Source organism: Meriones unguiculatus, chromosome 2 (genome assembly GCF_030254825.1).
Source record: "Meriones unguiculatus strain TT.TT164.6M chromosome 2, Bangor_MerUng_6.1, whole genome shotgun sequence".
NCBI lineage: Eukaryota > Metazoa > Chordata > Mammalia > Rodentia > Muridae > Meriones > Meriones unguiculatus.
The window spans coordinates 61425316-61444326 of NC_083350.1; the positions used below are offsets into that span (position 1 = coordinate 61425316).

Below are 19011 nucleotides of genomic sequence, written 5' to 3' on the forward strand. Positions count from 1 at the left end.
AGCTCCAGGGTGATGGAGTGAGGGCCTGTCACTGGTGTGATTCCACCAGCACAAAGAAGCTATTTGGAGAATCTTAACAAGTTCCAACGTGTTTGGCCCAACACATTAGGGGCTGACATCAAAAATTGAAAGGCAAATAATGTGTCTCAAGCTGGTTAAAGGAAATCACAATGATCAGCAGCTCTTAGTGCACTTAACCACAGATGCCCTAGGAGCCCAAGGCAGGGGAAAGGAGGCGATCTAGGAGCAACCCCAGCACCACCCAGCATGCCTCAGAACCAGACAGCATTTTAGCAAAGACAATGCAGCTGCCACAGAAAACCACCTTCACAGAACCCATCATCCCTTAATGTAGAAGCATTTTAGAGCTAATTTTCCAAACTCCAGGTCTCATACCTCTTCCTTTCACCATCTGCAGAATTCCATGCACGTTTCTCAGCATGGAATTTCACTCCATCTTTGACAGCAGAGAAGAAATGGACTCAGTGAGGTTCTGGGGTAGCTTCTAGGTCAGGACTTGCATTTCCTGGTTAAGAAAAAAAAAATCCTTTGCTCACTAGACAAGAATTAAGAGAAACAGAAATTGGATAATCAAAGTGCCACAGGATCCTTGACTTTGAGTGCTGACATCATACTACAGGGTGGACTGACAATAGTTAAGTCAGATCTTTTTTTTTTTTTTCTCTGAACTATAATGGCATGAACACATGTGGTTATATGAGAACAGATGTGCCCTGTACTGCCCATGCAAATAGAAAAAAAATTAGGAAACTCAGGGTTTCACATTATAAACTGTACATTCTTACCTGGGGAAATAGTTTCTGTGTTGTAAAATTGTGATGTAGGATATGTAGTTATCACTTTAATTCCATTAATTAATCTATTTATTTGTAAAAAGGACGTTAAGTGTTTACTACAGAGTATGCATGTAAGTCAGGAGACAACTGAAATGCATCACAGCAATGAAATTCAGGTTCACAAGCTTCACCAAGTGTTTATTTCATGAGGTATTTTTGGAGGCCCAGGATACTTAATTAAAAATACTAAGTTTGAAGCCTGAAAACTGTTCTTTTTGAAAAAAAATAGTTTCAGTTTGGTTTTAACTGCATGTATGTGTCTGTCTTTTCTGTGAATCCATAAGTGAATGTATGTGCAGATGCCTGAAAAGGCCAGAAAAGGTGGTTGGAAACTCTGAATCTGAAGTTATAGGTGGCTGTGAGCTGCCAAGCCTGGGTTCTGAGAACCAGATTCTGGTCCTCCACAAGAACATCAAGTCCTCTTAACCACTGAGCTATAACTCCAGCCTTGAACTTTTTTGTTTTTAAGACAAAGTGAATAATGATAGGCCACTTTCTCTCTGACACCATATTTATAATTGCAGAGTAAAGTTGACTAGATTATATAACATAAATTCACAAATAGTCTAAAATAATAAAGCTACCAATATACATTACAAATTGTAGCTGCTCAATAACAAAATCATCACCAGCTGTTTGTCAAAATCATTACAGATACTTAAGAGACAAAAGATACTTTGCTAAGTGATTTTTTTTAATCCACAAATAACTTAATGGAGAAAAAATTACTAATCCCTTTCATAAATAAAAATGACTTTGCCAATTTTGTATAATGTGTGAGATTCAGTACTAGAATTCAAATTCATACCTAGCCCCAAAACCTGTGTTCTTAATCTAAACACACATTATTGAGTGTTTTACTTTTTTTTTTCTGAGTGAGGTTACTTCTGCTGTTACGCTTTTTTTTTTTTTTTTTTTTTTTACTAGAATGATGCTAGCTACAAGGGTCTAAGAAGTAGGAATGTTTTTGGTGTTTGCAATATTAATGGAAAGAAAAGAACCACATGGAAAAGAAATAGTCACACAACATGGTGTGTGTGTAAGAACCAAGCTGAATACACTGTTCAGCAAGATTTGGCGAAGATGAAATCATTACTAGTTAGATGCTCACCATCAAGACTAGTGGGATAGGGCTTTGTGTTTCAGGCTTTCAGAAGAACGAGGCAGAGAGAGGCTGAGGGAAGAATTTTTAGTGGAGAAAGAATATTAGCAAAAGCATGTGCTTCAAAAGCAAAGAAGCAAAGGTACAATGGAAAATGCAAAGATGAATTGACATTTTCTGTCTTGAAGGAAGTTTATAAAACTGACACTGTCCAAAAAAAAAAAAAAAAAAAGCAAAAATCAATCCATTTCCTTGTAAAGGGGAGAATTTGAAAGATGACAAATGTGTGTAATTGATGACTAATTCATTTACTGTATATGTAGTTGCATGTGGGTGCGGCGTAGTATATGTGAATGTCACGGAAGTGTGCACATGTTTGCGGGCAGGAGCACATGAATGGAGAATGCCTAGGAGTGATATCACTTACCTTCCTGGGTAGCCCTTCCATTTACTTTTTGAGACAGGATTTCCCTAAACCTAAAGCTCATAGATAGACTGATAGAGCAATGACTCCAGGGGACCACCTGCCTACACACACACACACACACACACACACACAGAGGCACACATGTCACTGAAGTCACAAGTGCATGCAAATACACTCAGGTTTTTATGTGTGTGCTGGAAGCCCAAACTCAGGTCAGAAGCAGATGCTTCCAACAAAACCATCTTTACAACCTGTTCAATTTAATTTTGGGAAAAAAAGTGGTATTTCTGATTATGAATATTAAATTAGTACTTTGGGACATATAGCTGGTAGACCACATCTGTGACAGTCAACCAAGGCATTAAGTGTTACACACCATCACCTGCCAAATAAAACTTTTTTCAAACTGAATCTCAAAGTTTCCATGTCCAAATGCTTTTAAATTATTATGATGATATTTGTGTGGAAGAGATAGTATAAAAGAATTAGTTTTTAAGTGTTCCAGAGAGCAAAGTTTGCAAAAACGCTTAACCCAGCCCAGACATGTACATCAGTATGCAAAAGTACACATAGCCATTTATGGTAATTTCTGAAGAGCTCCAAATAGCCATGCCTGAATTCTAGTCTCCAGATTAGTGTTTTTTGTTGTTGTTTTTTTTTTCCCTTAAGCTTTATATAGGCAGAATCACCAATGTGTTTGTGTGTAACTCACTTTTCAGCCTAATGTCTTTAAGATCCATCATGGCTGTGAAATTTAGGAGTTCACTCCTATTTTGTTAGATGTAGATTGCAATTATATTAAATACCATGATTAATTTCTGTCAGTTCTTGGGTGGTTTGCAACTTAAAGCTAATGTAACCGAAATTGTTATGAGCCTAATTCTGTAATTTATGTATAGAAGGATGTTTTGTTCCTCTCATATAAGGAGTAAGGCTGCCTGGGCATATGTAAGTGCCTATTTATCTTTATAACAAGGGACTAGCCCACAGTCTTAAGTGGCTCTACTGATTATAGCTCTATCAGAAACACCTGAAAGTTTCAGATCCTCAATATTCTTGTTTTTTTAATATAATTTTTTATTTATTACAATTTATTCACTTTGTATCCCACCTGTAGCCCCACCCTTGTCCCCTTCCAATCCCACCCTACCTCCCTCATCTCCTCCCACGCCCTTTCCCCAATCCACTGATAGTGGAGGACCTCCTCCTCTTCCATCTGACCCTAGCCTATCAGGTCTCCTAATGACTCTCTTTCATAGTCTTCCTCTGTGGCCTGATAAGCCTGCTCCCCTCTCAGGCAGAAGTGATCCAAGAGCCAGCCCTGTTCCCCTTACTAGGAAGCCCATTTGGAGACTGAGCTGCCAAGGGCTACCTCTGTGCAGGGGTTCTAGGTTATCTTCATGAATAGTCCTCAGTTGGAGTATCAGTATCAGAAAGACCCCTAGGCCCATGCAGGAGTGCTGTGCTCACCTCCCACTGATTACCACTTGGGTACTGGGGCACAATGCTACAACCTCAGACCTACCAAAGCCTGGGATCCATGGTTGAGCCCCAGACACTTCACCAAGGCACAACCTGTCTCCCTAGCTAAACTGGCCAAAATACACAAGTGTAAGAGCAAACACAGTGTAAGAGCAGCAGCAGCAGCCCACTGAATTCAGCGCAAGTAGTTCAGAATACCCTTGTTTTATATTACCAGGCTTTTGAATTTTATCTGTTCAAGGTGAACAGTTTCTATGATTAATGCTTCTTTGTCCACAAGTACAAATTATTACAATTCACTTAAAACATCTTCTAATTTTTATCATCTTGTATTTTATACACATATTGTTTTAGAAACATATTCCTTAAATTCAAAATATTTAGATATTTTCGATACAACTTACTCTCAATGATTTCTAATTTAATGTTATTATCCAAAAGACACACTTCATAGATAACAGTTTCTTGACAATAATGAGATGCACTTTACGAGAAACTAAATTACTACTCTGTATCTGAATATCCATGTGTAACAGAAAATAATATGTATCCTTTGGCTATCAACTATAGTAAGATTGTCTGTTAATGTGAGTATAACATTATTCCTAAGACGCTCTGTAAGTCTGCAGTGTTAACTACTGAGTGTATTTGTTAATACTCACTTGGGATTGCATTTCTTGGTACACCCCTACACTCCGTTAAGACTCATCCTATCTATTCACATTTAAATTGCCTCTTAAGGACAATATAGATATTTTATATTTACATCCGATCTGGTGGTTTGCCTTTCCATTCTGAGTATTATTTCTCAACTTGGTGTTTGTTTTTCTGTGATTTGGTGGTCTTCTATTTTGCTAATTTAATATTTTTATTATTCTGTTCTATAAGCCTTTTAAAGAACTTAATTTGTCATTCTTTTGTTGTTCTAGGAATTAAAATTTGCATCGTTGATTTATCAGGTTTTCCTTAGCATTCTTATATTAGCAAGCATATTACTATCAATTGCTATCTTCTATCTGTTCAGGATTATACTCAACCTTGCAACATTATCTTTGCTTTGACTCATTCTTCCTTCATAAATACAAGAAAAGTTATAAATTTTTGTACATTAGTCCTTGTATTAATCATGTTATTGCCTTTCATATCTTCTGATGGAACCCAGTTTCCTCTATTGAACCTGCTCTCATTTATTGTAGCTAAATTTATAATTTGTCTTTTTTAAGCAGATTTATTTATTTCATTAATTAATTTGTCTACTATATATACAGATCTCATTCTAGGTGGTTGTGAGCCACCATGTAGTTGCTGGGAATCGAACTCAGGACCTCTGGAAGAGCGTCTAAGTGCTCTTAACCCCTGAGCCGTCTCTCCATCCCACTAAACTTATGTTTTTAAAAGTAAATTTGGAAATTTATCTTCCCAAAATTTGCTTGTATACAATATCTTCTTTTGTCCTAGTTTTTATTACTTCTTTTATTTTTGAGATTATTATATAATTTGAGATTATAATATATTATATATATATAATAGATATACCATATTATATATACCATAATATTATTTGTTATGTTAATATTATATATTATGGTATATTATATATTATTATACTGTAATATTATATATACCATAATCATTTCTCTTTCCCTTTCCTCCCTCAAAGCCCTCCCATATATTCCTTCCTAATGTCTTCCAAATCCATGACTGTTTTTCTTTATATGTTTTCTAAATATATATATATATAGAGAGAGAGAGAGACATACATACATACATACACAGACAGACAGTTTGAATGCTGTTCTTGGGGAAGACTATTCTCCCATTCTTATCATTCTTTAGTTTCCTGTGGTCCTTTCATAGGATTAATGCTTCTTTTGTTTTCTCCTTCCATGGTGGCATGTCTATTGTTGTTGTCTTTGTTTAGCTCATGTTTATTAATTTTATATTGTTTATTGATCTTTGATGAGGCTACATGAGTGTAGCTTCTGACATACTAGAAATGTTTTCATTTACATATATGAGTATTTTGCTTACATGTGGATGTATGAGTCATGTGTATATCTTTTATCCACAGAGGCAAGAAAAGGGTGTTAGATACACCTGAAAAATGAAGTGAGCCACCAAGTGGGTGCTGGGAACCGAAGCCAGACCCTCTGAAAGAAGAGAAAACGCTTTTATTCACCGAGCCATTTCTCCAGTCCCTGCTTCTGACAGTTTGAGAATCCTTACACTGTGTAAGGATTACACAGTGATTAGCAGATTCTCTTTCCTTTTTCTCTCCATTATGAAAAATAGCCATTCCATTGTCTTCTAGTCATCACTGTTTCTGATGAAAAATCGCCCGTCTTTTATGCTGTTCCACTGTATTTAATGTGCTGTTTTCTTCTCATCAACCTTTAACAAGTCCTTTCCATCTCTTGCATTTAGTACTAGGCAGTTTGTCTAGTGTGTCCAGCGGAATAGTAAAGTGAGTGTAGTGTACTGTACTGCAGTGTGGTGTAGATAATATAATTGCATTTACTCTCCTGCAGCCTTTTCTTACAATTGCACAATACTGAGCATTACCCCAGACCCTTTGTAGGCTGGTAGAACAAGGTAATAAATTTCTGAACATTTCTCTAATAAGTTTATAGATGCTTCAGGTTACAGAATTATTAAGCAACATTTGTCAAAATAATATCTGTCCTGGAAACAGATTACAGTTTTGAATAAACTTTAGCTATGTCCTCAATGACAAATATTACATAGAAATACAGATAATTGTCTATGAAAAATCGGGAAAATGCAAAAGTAAATGATCAAAAACAAACCTGCATTGGAAGTCACAGTATTCAAACAAAATCTTAGAAGGCAGGTGATGGAGAGGACCTAGACCACCTGCTCAGATGTGGTTGATTGGCAGCTCAGTCTCCATGTGGGTATCTGAGTGAGGGGAGCAGGGGCTGCCTCTATCATGAATTCAGTTGACTGCTCTCTGATCACTCACCCCTGATGATGCAGCCTTGCCAGGGCACGGAGAAAAAGGATCCAAGCAGTCCTGATGAGACTTAACAAGCTATGGGCAGAGGGCAATAGTGGAGAACTCCCCATTTCAGGGGGCTTGGGCAAGGGGATAAAGGGAAGATGGAGGGAGGGTGGGACTGGAGGAGTTGAGGGAGGGAGCTTCAGTTGGGATATATAATGAATAAATTGTGAAGAAAAAATAAAAATGAAAAAAATTGGAACAAATAATGTCAATTTAAATTATCTTATCTAAACTCTCTCATAAAGCATAATTTTACTACCAAAACTCAAAAGGAGAAGATCAGAGAAAAACATAAAGATGACAAGTCTACCTAAGGGAATATTTCTGAGAAATTTAAATTTGTGGTCGGTCTCTGACCTCTCAACTTTTAAAACAGCAATGACCCCACCAACATACAGCAGGTGATAACCTTTTGCTAGGCAAATGGAGGGCGCCAGAGTACCTTCCAACCATTAACTAAATGCAGAGCTTCTTATCTTCCTAATGCAACATAGCCTGGATGTCAGGTTACATTAAGATGCCTTAGGTTACGATGACATAAAGAGTTCAGCATAATGAAACATGACACTAAGAAATATGGACATCGATCTGCACCGCTAATTTAAACATGCACTGGGTTTTGCCTTGATCTGTTTTTATGTCCTCAACCAGGAAATGACACGTGGATAATAGGTATTGTCTGATTTGTCATTCCCAGGATGGGTGCACAGCAGAGTTTTTTTTTTTTTTTTTTCAGTATTGACACCTCCTTGATATTGGCAAAAAGGTTATCATAGTCTCTTTTTCATAGACTCTCGTCAAATACTCAAAACTTACACAAATGAGAATAACATCGTCCTAAAGCAGTCTTCAGAAAAAAAAAAAAAAAAAAAGAAAGAAAGATTCCAACCATATCTTCCTCACACTTCTGTCTGGAATAGAGATAAATTTAAACTTAATTATTTCATACAGCTATTGAACTATGGGAGGGGCACTATGCTGGAGCATGGGTACAGAAAGGACTAGGGACCAGAGTTCTATTTTCCAGAGGTGTTACCACAGACAGGCATAAACACTTTTTATTTTGGACACCCTAGTTAAACATGCCGCACAGACTGAACTTATCATTACTGCCTGCTTCCCACCCACTCTGCTGTGTGAGAACTGGCATGAACTGTAAAGCCTTGGAACTTTTCAAGCACTTCCGTATACATGAGATGAAGACCTAAGGATGACTTAGCCCAGGAAAACAACAAACAATCAAATGTTTTGGGTTTTTTTTTGTCCCTGAGACTATCATCATTCAAATCATGTTACCCAAATCTGCATTAAGTTTAAATATGTGATACAGACCCAAAAATTACAACTAAATAAAGAATTGATCCATAGCTATTGAAGCCCCAAAGTTGCTAAGCATCACTAAGTATTACCACAATCCAGAAGAGACGATATACCAGCAGTAAATAAATTCTTCCAACTACAGATAATAATTATAAACTGAAAACCATTTGAATCTCCATTAGAAAGAATGAGCACAATAGCTGCAACAGAAACAGCGAGCAAGTAGGCATTCTTTGAGACTTGTAAGAAGTTATTAAAATAGCTATAAGCCAATTTAGCAATAATTTTCTTAGTGTTGGCAACTTATTTATCATGTTTGAAAACTATGTGCCCAGTTCAAGGTCATGAACATATTTTTCTGTGTTTTCTTCTAAAACACAGAATCCAGTCTTAGCTTTCATCCTCATGTAGAAACAGCATGAAACCAATATTTGAAGGGTAAATACTCAAACCCCCTCAAAAAAACCCTCCTATCCAGAATTCATTTAAAGTTTCTCAAAATAACCTAAAGAAACATACCAATGAACTAGTGTACAAATGATCTGAACAAGTGCTTCACCACAATGGATATCAAAATGCCATATTGTTACAATCACACATTTTAGTAAGCACTGACATCAGCAGTTATTGTGGAAATAGAGATCAAAACCTCTGTAGTATAAGACTGCACACAGGGAAAGATGCCTAAAATTTTAATTCCTGTCAATTTCAAAGTATGACAAGGATGTGAAGGAACTAAATTCTCTTTTTGGATTAATCAACTGGATTGCAAATCTTTGCAACTACATCAGAAATCAGTATGGTGATATCTCTTAAAGCTGTAGCTTATGAATCAGCAATGTCATTTATGGATACATACTCAATGAAAATGAATAATGATGTCTGCCTAAGATACATAGAAGACTGTTCATTACAGATTTATTCATGGGAACCTATCTGAAAACAATAAAAAATTATTTAGTAGGTCTAAGTAAAATGTTTTGTTTTGTTTTTAATGTTAGGACTGGAAAGATGGCTCAGAGATTAAGCACAGGTCTGTTTTGTTTTGTTTTGTTTTGTTTTAGAGGACCTGAGTTCAGTCCTTAGCCTCACACAGCTCCAGTGCATTGAACAACCTTTTCTGGCCTCAGCGGGCACTTTCATTCACATGCACATACCCATACACAGACATATACATAACTGGATCTTTAAAATAATTTTTTAAAGTATGATATATTTACACTATAAAATACTACATAGCAGCCAGGCATGGTGGCATATGCCTGTAATCCCAGCACTTGGGAGGCAGAGGCAGGTGAATCACTGTGAGTTTGAGGTTGGCCTGGTCTGCAAAGTGAGTCCAGGACAGCCAGGGCTACACAGAGAAAGCTTGTCTCCAAAAACTGGAAAAAAAAACCCTACATATTTATGAGTAAAAATAAGTGAAATGCCCACATAATAGTACAGTTGAGATATAGGGACACTAGATGGATCAAAAGATGTCAGACAATTAAAAAAAAAAAAAAAAAACATGTTACACTGAGAAGAGACCATCACCTCTGTGATATTTTATTCATTGTCTTTGTTTAAAACAATTTTCCCAATCTTATGACACAAAACAAAAAGAAGTGCCTATTTCATAGCAGAATGTGGTTTAGGTGCATCTTCTGCAAAACTATAATCAAGGTACTGACAACTATAATCAATGTCTACAAGGAGGCTCAATTGGCAAAGAACCCACTTCCATCTTTATTGAAGCTTTTGATGAGTTCCTTTCATTTTCTCTTCCTACAAAAGACACAGTGATTGCAGAGACTGAAACCAAAGTTTTGCACATGCAAGTAAGTAGTGTACTACTGAGGCATGGCCAAACTCATTTTTTCTTACAGCTATAAGATCAAAGCCTTTTGGTGGTTGACTACAGGACACTCTCCACTTCACAAAGCTGTCTGGAACTTTGTGTTTCCTATCCTTCTGAAAACACGAAGGTTGTTTTATAAAAGCCACCAAGGGAAAAACAGTACAAACAGTACTGTTGAGATCTGTACTATGGTGAGTCGTGGCAAACATCCATGTGGTATGCAGTGGCGCATGGTGTCAAAAGCGGCCCATTGGCCAAATATGAAAACTAACACCTTCCACGGGATTAAGCATGGGCGCCATTGCTGGCTTAATTAAAAGCAGACTCAACAGTGAAGAAAACAACTTCTAGTTGAAAAGAAGTCAATATATCTAGGAAAGAAAAAGTGAAGAGGATGTAGACAACTCTCCGTTCTTCCTGTAAAACAGTTTCATTTACAGAAATAGGAAGCGAGTTTGCCATCCCAGAATCTCAGAGCTTTTCCTATCAGCAAGAGCATTAGCTTAGAGTTAAAACTGACAAGGAGGAGCACAGAAGTGGATTTTTTAAATGAGTAGATTTAATTATCTATGAATTAAAAATAAAGTTAACCTTTAAAAACTAAAAATAACATTTAAATTAATAATTAGAAGGGAGGGTTGTTCAGTGAAGAAATATGTCATGCTAAATCTGACAGGATTTTCAGAACAAATGACTAATATGTAATTATAAAGGAAATTTTAAGGCAGATCTGTTGCGGATTGACATATTGAAATGACAGTAAATCTTTACAACATGGAGGTTTTGAACAATGAAGTAAAAATATTTATCTGATAGGCGTTGGTATGATTCTGCTTTGTAAAAAAACTAACAATACAATATCTTTTCAATAACATTTAAAACATGTTTACCTTTACCATATACAAAAGAAAACAAAAAATAAATATCAGAAAACTTCAAATACTCAATACTATTAATTCCAAATTGATTGATAATGAAGATGAAGAGAACAGGAAAATGCAAAGGAACAAAGCATTACAGAGAAGAGTACAGATTCCTTTAAATATTACCAAATTACTTGTCAATTAAAAAGAAAATCACAATAGAAATTATAAGATGTTTAAAAAATAGCATTGAACTATGAAAGTATTAATTAAAAATGGTGATTGAAATGGAATGAACTAAGTTTCTATTGAAAATCCTTGTTAACAAAAGGAATAAACTTAAAGTCAAATGAATAACATTGATAAGATCAGAAATTAATGAATAAATCAGCTGCTGTTTCATAATGTTTATAATTAAACAGAAAAATCAAAGAAGCAATAGAGGGAATCAACAAGTCTTTATATTTAAAGTGCTTCCTTAGAAGAAAATTCAAAGATAAATGAAATAACTTGAACAAATAAAAAATAAATATTTAAATAGACAAAATAATTAAAAGATCACAATGCTAATTAACAAAAAAATAAATCAACAGATATATGAAATTAAAATAATATTAGGCTAGTTAAAATATCTGGAAGAACAAGAGGTATATAAGCTAAAATCCAAGTTTTATTTATCCACAAAAGAATAATACTTGAAAATGTTGTAACAATGAACACAAAGTATAAAAGACAGAAAGTACACAGCAACCAAGAAAAATGACCTAATTCACCAATTGTTTTGAAGAAAGGAAAAAGAGCAAAGGGGTCATTTTTAAAAAATTGTTTTAATGTAAGTTTTCCACCAGAATTCACCAGGGCCATTTAGAAAAATTATGTCAAATATTAACTTCTTTATTAGCATAGATAAACCAAAATAAGCTATCAAAGGCAGATCACGTGCAAATAACTTAGCTGTAAAAGTTTAGAATCATTTTCGTGAATGCTAGATAAAATTAGCAAAGCATGTTTTTGTTTCTATTCAACATTGTTGACCAGGCCAACTCAGTAAGCTGAGAACAAATGGAAGGACTCCTAAGTATGATGGCAAGTTAAAAGCTACCTCTTTACAGTGAATGACAGAAGATAAAAGACTAGATTGAACTAGTGTGGTAGTCCTGCCTGCAGTCCTAGCACGTGGGAGGTAGAGGAAGACTGGTGACACAGTGAGGTCTAGGCCAACCTGTGTTACATGAGACCCTGCCTCAAAATAATTGATAATAGTAGTAAATTCTATTGCTCTGGTTGAAAACACTAAAGGAAAGAACTTAGCCACACTGAGATTTCAGCTAAGAGCAGCAGCTCTGCACTGTTCTCACTGGCACAGGATCTCAGCTAGCAGCCAAAGAGTGACCACCCTCCCTCCTTGTATTAGCATGGTGAGAAAAGCCTGGGCTGAGATGTGATCAGAGGGTAGACAGACTGTGATGTGAGAGGCAGCAGGAGCTGCCCAGGCTCTGCAGACAGAAACAGGCATGCAACATGGGAACACAAAACTGAACTGTACCCAAAGGGAACATCTTAAAAAGACCACACAGGTGCTGAACATTCTGTCTCGCGCATGAACAGATTCAATGGCTAGGAAGAGATCACCAAGCAGCAAATGGGAGGGGTTTCACCGTCACCTCACAACCTCAGCAAAAAAAAACACACCTCCCAAGATTCCAGGAACATCAGCAACAAAACTGACACTTTTACAGCTGGGGTAAGAAGGGGAGAATCAGACTGGAAATTCCATCAGAAAGCTAACTCCCCTTAAACCAGTCTCAGCAGAAAGGACATGCATAATTAGGTTGTTTGAATTGCACTAGCAGCCCTCCTCTTACCTATTGGACACTGAGTGGAGAAGCAAAAAAGAATGCACTCATACCAATAAGAAAAAAATATTGATTGTGATTATAGTATCAATTTAGTTTTTTTAACTCTACTTACAATTTTGCATTTGTTGAGGTTTTGCACTTGGTGAGATTTTTTGTTTTGGTTTTGTTTTAGTTAGTTTCTCTAGGAATAGGCTTTTCAGATAGACCTTTCTTTGTACCTACTCTCTAATTAATTTTCTCCATTATTTATTGTATTTCTAATCAATATACTTTTTTCTTGTTCATATTTTACTTTCTCTTTTCCCTTTTCCCTGTTCCCTCCTCATCTTGCTATTTCATTATCAAAACTCATAGTCCTAAAGAAAATTTCCCAACTATTACACTAGTGTTGCTCTCTCTAAACTTGCTAGGGACAGAAGTGAAAAAGGCGAATGTTGTCTCTTGAAATTGACATGAAGACTGCTGTAAAACAATGAAAAAAAAACGGAGGGAGGAACCTATACAAGATGACAAAAAAAGCAAACAATGTGGGGGGAAAAAGTCATTATGACATTACTACAAGCTCACAACACCTCAACATAGGAAAAAAAAAACTTCTAAATATAGGTATAGTTAAGGATCTTAGGGAAAAGATGGCACAGAAAATTAATCCCAAGTACTGACTAACTGGACTCTATGAATTGAAAATGCAAAAGAAACTATCAACAAAACCAAGACACAGCCTACACAATAGAGGAAACCTTGAAAACTTTGCAAGGGGTTGATATCTAAACTACATAAAGAAACAGGAACATTTACACCAGTAAACCCAAACAAAACAAATCTTCCAACCAACAAAAGGGCACATAAGCTAAAGAGATGATTGTGAAAAGAAGAAATACAGCAATGTTCAACAAAAGTTTGAAACTGTGTTCACACCATAAAAGTGAGGGAGACACAGAACAGTGAAGCTGCTTACAGATTCCATTTGCTACAGTCAGAATGGCTAACACAAAGAAATTAAATGACAAATGCTAGCAAAAATGTGGAGAAAGAGGAACTGTTATTCACTTTACTCCCTACTAATAGGAATATAAACTGTAGTAGGCATTATGAAAATCAATGTAAAGTTTTTTCAAAACACTTAAAATAGAACAAGCATATGAATTATCTATATGATTCCTGCATACAGTGATTTACATATTATCACAGATACTTATGTATCTTTTTCTGCTACCAATTCATAATAGCTAAGAAAAGGAACTGACCTAAATGCTCACCAGAAACTGAGGAAGATTTTAAAGGAGATTATCTATGCACAATGGATTTTATGAAGCCATAAAGAAAACCAAAATCATAATATTTCCAGTCAAATGGATTAAACTGGAAATCATTATATTATGTAAAATAATCCAGACTCAGAAAGACAAATACCACATGCTTTTCTCATGTGCAGAACTTCAGGTTTAATTTATATATATATATATGGATGGATATCTATGTGTGTATTCTAAGAGAATGTAGAACATGTTTAATCATGAAACAGGAAAGAAGATCATGACAGAGAGGAAGGGATTAAGTTGAATGGAGGAAAGAAGAAAATTAAAAAGGATAATGGCATATGACATGGAAACAGAAGACCAGTAACTGGAGTTTAAGAAAGATCCCTACAGAAAGGGGTCATCGGGGATAGGAGATGGAAGAAAGGAGAGGGCATTGGCGAAGACAAAGTGCTGTAATGAAATCCATTACTTGGTATGCTGAGTTTAAGGAAATAAGTGAAAGCATTAGTTTAAGAACTAAAGTTAGGAGGGTAAAGTTGATGTTGCACCTACAAACTCAGCGCCCACGGTTGGTTTTTCTCAGTACTGTAAACAGTTAAAAGATTCCACAAAAACCACTACCCACTGCGATGAGAAGGCCAAAACCAGCACAAATCAATAGATACAAATTCTTAGAAGGCAGTTTCTCTACGTGACTGTTTGGCAAAACAACTTAGGTTCTAGGAGCTATGTGATTTCTCTAGTCATGTTTTTGATCATATCAAAATAGAACAAGACATGAATTCTCTCCTGTGTAACAGGCTTCAAATCCAACCAAAAGAGTGGTTGGGTCTTGCAATAAAATCTCTGATCACTATTTCACCATTGAGCCTCCCATATTGCCTGGAAAGTCAGTATGATAGCATGCAAAGTCCAGTGCTGAGTAAGACCACTGGGTTTATCCCCTGGTTGCCTGCCCCTTCTAGCACTATGATGCTAGCCAATGGGGAGAAAGCTTTCTTACCAGTTCAGAATTTGTTTCTCTATGTCCTGCAACCAAATCATGTGTGTTTCAGCACTAGGTTCTTGCCATCTGATAATGATAGGTATCCAAGGGCAGCAGCAATGGTTTGTATTGCTTATGTGTGCTTCTGTGGCCTCCCTGGCACCTAACAGGAAGATAATTTGTACAGGAAACTGATCCCTGTCTCCTGGGAGCAGCATTGCTCACAACATGGGATACTACTGTTCAAACTCTCTCTTTTTTTTTTTGACATGATGTTTTCAATTATATTATCAATTCCACTCCCAAGGCCCAAGGAATAAAACAGAAAAGGAGATGGAAAGAAACTAAGAACAGATGTATGTGGATACGTGCTGCGAAATGCTGTCCTCTGAACAGCATGGCTGTTTTACACAGGCACCCAGAGCAGCTTCACAAAGTAGCAACCCAGTTAAAGATCCCGGCACAAAAGAGGGACCAGCTCCAGATGGCTCTCCAAGAACTCAGGAGATAACAGCAGCTGATGGCTACTGAGGGAGGGAGAGTCATTTTCCTCGCTGGGTAGTTACTGATAGGTCGCCCACACACATACCCTTCATGTGCACAGGGGCAGCATGAACTGGACACAATGGACTATAAAAAGGAAAGAGGATAAGAAGTTGGAGAGTGCTGAAGGCAGGGGAATTGGATGAAAATAGTAAGGAGGATATAATAAACTTGTAGTGAATACATTCATGAATTTTTCAAAAATTGTTGAAATATATATATACACATATATGCATACATATAATTATATATAATATATACGGTACAATTAAACTTACTGTAGTTTCTCATTTATACATTTTTTAGCAAACCGAATGTTTTCAATATTTTAATATTTTTTTTTCAATGCAGTTTATTCAGGAACCTTGAACAATCATCTGACCCTGGGGAAAGCCAGCCCACAGCTTAAATAGCCTCTGGGTAGCCAACCCCAGCATGCAGATAGGTCCACATACATGGAAGCAATATTTTTATTATCTATCTAAATTCCCTGATATTTTACAATGTATTATTAATTACTGCCTTAGTTACTCTTCTATTAGTATGAAGAGACACCAAGTCTGAGGCAAATATTATAACAAAAATATTTAGTGTCTTGCTTATAGTTTCAGAGCATGAGTCCATGATTTTCATGGTGGGAATCACACAAGCATGGCCTTGGGAGTCAAGGAGAGGAAAGATGAGAGGGGAGGGGAGGAGAAAAGAACAGGGAGGGAGAGAGAGGGACAGGGACCTGGACAGGGACTGGGACAGCAACACAGAGAGACTGGCCTAGGGCGGGTCATTCTCATTTAAACCACCAGTTACCTATTTAAATTTGTCTGTATTTTCTATGTAGGAAATTAGAAAATATAAAATAAAGGTAATGTATTTCAGATCCTTTTGTCTCTTTTCCTTTTCTTTTTCCTTTTGTTGTTCTTTTAGAGAGAACTTCTGGTGATAGCTCATTTGTTCCTGAATTCAATGACATACAGTTTCTCCCAAAGATAATTTTGCCATAGGTATGAGCAGTTCCTATTTATCAAATAAGGAGTTTATTTCCACTGTCATTGTTCATGCTTAAAATTGAAAACAGGCTTCTAATTTATTCAGTGCTTTCCTTAATTCATTGAGTTGATCTTGTAGATATTTTACTGTAATTATTCATGTGAAGAATTACGTTGATAAATATTATGTAACTAAACTAGTTCTACATTTTAAGACAAAGATTTTGTGGTGGTTTTCTCGAGTGTTGTGGCAACAGCTGTGAGCTTTATATACTGCTGAATCTAATTTCTTAATATTATATTTGAGGTACTTATACATGTACATCTTAGGCTTCATATATTTTATTTCTCGTGCTGTCTTTATTTTGTTTTAAATTTATATTAGTCACCTAAAACGAGTTTAGGATCTCTCTTCTGTGTCCACTCTTTCTCTAAATAAGTTACTTTTCATATAATAGGTGTGAATTACTTGGGCAATATAGTTTCAATGTCTGTACTTGGTTCATAGGTAAATGGAATTTTAGTTATTTAATATATAGTACATTGTTTCTTGTCAAAAGTTTAGTAAGCATAATTTAAGTATATAAAATTACTCATTTTGTTACATTCCCTGTGCCAGTTTTCAGATTGATTAGAATAATGTGCTCACATCATGCATATATAAAACATAGCACATATGCTCTTATCCTATTTTGTGTGTGTATTTGCCAGTGTTCTCTGCATCAGAAACATTTCTTTCAGTAAAAGAAATTTAATTTGGTGAAAAAATCTTTTTTATGTTTTCTATTTCATCAGTTTATGATCTTTTTTCTAGTTTTCCTATTTGTTTTACCTTTTTTTTTTTTTTCAATTTGGATACCAAGAGCATTAACAACATTTTCTATTTTGATGTATGCATATCATATTATAGATTTCGGGCTTCTCCAGATGCTAATTACTATGACAAATTACCTGACAGAAACCCCTTTCGATGAGAAGGATTTACCTTATTTAGTTCATGGTTTCATTGTATACGTGTGCATTGTAACAAAGAAAGCACACTGGCTAAGACTGCTTTGCTCCGGGTAGTGGACGCTCGTGGCATGACTGGTTCTTATAATATTAGATCAGGGAGCGGAGAATAAAACCAGAAGCAGAGCAGGCTGCTTCAAGTAACCCCCAGAGTAGACGGTCATTCAGCTAGACTCCTTGCCCAAATGTCCCCTGTCTTCTCCAGCACTGGCCCTGACAGTCAACTGTTCATATACATGAGTTTAGGGGACATTTCACGCTCAAACCACAGTACCTCTTAGAAGAAATTGTAATTGCATCCCAAAAGTATTTTCATTGGTCTTAACCTTGCATATTTTAAAATTTTATTATAAATTTTAATACAAGTCTTATTGAAATGTGGTTGTTGGCTTCAGAATAAAGTAACTTGTTGAAATTTTTTCCTTTTGGTTCCCACTCTCATTGAACAAGAAAGGTGATTTGTATAAAAGTAATTCACAGTCTTTCTTGAGAACTGTTTTGACACATGTTTATGTACATGGATGTTTTGACACCATTTATAACTATATACCACCTGTGTGGTCTCAGAGGCCAGATAAAAGCACCAAATCACATGAAAATGAAGGTACAGATGAGCCTCCAAGTGAATGCTGGAAAGTGAACTGAGCTCATACAGAAAAGCAGCAAGTACTCTTAACCTTGGAGCCATTTCTCCAGCCCTGGTTTGGAACTTTCATACGTCACACACTTATAAACCTTCCATGTATGTTTAGAGGAACAGATGAGTAGTTTTAAAACTTATAGGATACAATAAAAGGTGGATATTTCTTGTGTGTGTGCTGAAGCACATTTCCTCATAGCTTCAGACAAAAATTTTTTTTTCCAACATTTTATCTTCAGATTCAATGCAGCAAAATTGAGACTAAATTCATAGTGACTGTTTAAGTATATTTTACTTCGATATACCTCAAGTAGCTGCCCAGTCTTCATTCACCCAATAATCCCTTTATGCTCAGATCCACACTGAGCAATAGTCAGCCTGATTTCTCCTAGTTTTGTCCTCAGTTATTTAAGTCTCATTCCTAATTTCACTCCAATTTAGTGGCCAAATTTTTATTTATGCTTCTGCAAATTATTTTCCGATGTTTTAGGATAGAAATATGCCTCTTTAAAATTTTCCAGTCTATAGAGCTGATACTGCGTTGTTGCACTTAAAATGTTGAAATTCAGTGATAATCTAAATCCATTTGAATCCCACAATGTTGTAATTTCTCTTTGATATATGTTTAGTAACTTAAAAGAATTCTAAGGTAAGAAAAACAAATACTGCAAGTCTATGAAGACAAGTACCATTTTTAAATTAAAATTTATTGTTTAAAATTTATTCACTTTATATGCAGTTGTAGTCCCCTCCCTCAGCTCATTCCCACACCATCCTCTTCCTCTTCGTCCCTCTCCTCCAGTCCTCAGAAA

The 19011-nt window shown here is 36.0% G+C and overlaps 1 long non-coding RNA gene across 1 annotated transcript in view; it reads right to left on the reverse strand.

The window, feature by feature from the left end:
• Positions 1–406: 406 nt before the first annotated feature.
• LOC132652140 (uncharacterized) overlaps positions 407–19011 on the reverse strand; it is a 29279-nt gene continuing 10674 nt past the window's right edge. The window contains exon 4 of the long non-coding RNA XR_009589623.1: positions 407–526. This is a non-coding gene — a long non-coding RNA (uncharacterized LOC132652140). The remainder of the gene's footprint in view (positions 527–19011) is intronic.